The 1,558-nt window shown below is 56.2% G+C and overlaps 1 protein-coding gene across 4 annotated transcripts in view; it reads right to left on the reverse strand.

Moving 5' to 3' along the window:
* The window catches only part of RASGEF1A (RasGEF domain family, member 1A), a 53,842-nt gene that overhangs the window by 29,184 nt on the left and 23,100 nt on the right, over positions 1-1,558 (reverse strand). The gene's annotated exons all lie outside the window — the stretch shown is intronic.

Genomic DNA, 1,558 nt, shown 5'->3' on the forward strand with positions numbered 1-1,558 from the left:
TGTGGATGGAAGGAAGAGCTTATGGGATGGAAGGAGGGGGGTGTGGATGGAAGGAAGGGCTTATGGGATGGAAGGAAGGGTTTGTGGATGGAAGAGTAGATAGCACCCCAGGAGGGAGGTGGTGTCTGACTTGGGTAGGCCAGGACTCCCCGGAAGCTTAATGGTCTCCAGCACCATCAGATAAAAGCTGGAGGGCATGGCCGGCGGTGGGGGGGGGATTCCTCCCCCACCTTCTTTTTTAAAATAGATTTTTATTGATTTCAGAGAGGCAGGGAGAGAGGGAGAGAGCTAGAAACATCAATGATGAGAGAAAATCATTGATCGGCTGCCTCCTGTACGCCCCACACTGGGGATCAAGCCCGCAAGCCGAGCATGTGCCCTGACTGGGAATTGAACCTCGATGCTCAACCACTGAGCCACGCCAGCCGGCTTCTCCCCCACGTCCCATAGGCTACGCCTGACTCACAAAGGCCAGAAAGCCCAGCTCTGCTCTGGGGACGAAGTGGCACCGGAAGGGCCAGCCCAGCTTGGGTCTCAAAAGGAGCAGGCAGGCCCACTGCTCCCAGAGGCAGAGGAACCCACACGTGACAAGGGAATTCTTTCTCTCTGGTCCTGTTTGGTCATGGAAGGAGGGGGGTGTGGATGGAAGGAAGGGCTTATGGGATGGAAGGAAGGGTTTGTGGATGGAAGAGTAGATAGCACCCCAGGAGGGAGGTGGTGTCTGACTTGGGTAGGCCAGGACTCCCCGGAAGCTTAATGGTCTCCAGCACCATCAGATAAAAGCTGGAGGGCATGGCCGGCGGTGGGGGGGGGATTCCTCCCCCACCTTCTTTTTTAAAATAGATTTTTATTGATTTCAGAGAGGCAGGGAGAGAGGGAGAGAGCTAGAAACATCAATGATGAGAGAAAAATCATTGATCGGCTGCCTCCTGCACGCCCCACACTGGGGATCAAGCCCGCAAGCCGAGCATGTGCCCTGACTGGGAATTGAACCTCGATGCTCAACCACTGAGCCACGCCAGCCGGCTTCTCCCCCACGTCCCATAGGCTACGCCTGACTCACAAAGGCCAGAAAGCCCAGCTCTGCTCTGGGGACGAAGTGGCACCGGAAGGGCCAGCCCAGCTTGGGTCTCAAAAGGAGCAGGCAGGCCCACTGCTCCCAGAGGCAGAGGAACCCACACGTGACAAGGGAATTCTTTCTCTCTGGTCCTGTTTGGTCCGGCCATGCCCATCTCATGCTGAGGTGAAGAGGGCGGATCTGGACGGTAGGTGGAAGCTGCCCCTAGAGTAGATAGCACCCCAGGAGGGAGGTGGTGTCTGACTTGGGTAGGCCAGGACTCCCCGGAAGCTTAATGGTCTCCAGCACCATCAGATAAAAGCTGGAGGGCATGGCCGGCGGTGGGGGGGGGATTCCTCCCCCACCTTCTTTTTTAAAATAGATTTTTATTGATTTCAGAGAGGCAGGGAGAGAGGGAGAGAGCTAGAAACATCAATGATGAGAGAAAAATCATTGATCGGCTGCCTCCTGCACGCCCCACACTGGGGATCAAGCCCGCAA

The sequence above is a fragment of the Myotis brandtii genome, unplaced genomic scaffold (genome assembly GCF_000412655.1).
Source record: "Myotis brandtii unplaced genomic scaffold, ASM41265v1 scaffold1563, whole genome shotgun sequence".
Classification (NCBI taxonomy): domain Eukaryota; kingdom Metazoa; phylum Chordata; class Mammalia; order Chiroptera; family Vespertilionidae; genus Myotis; species Myotis brandtii.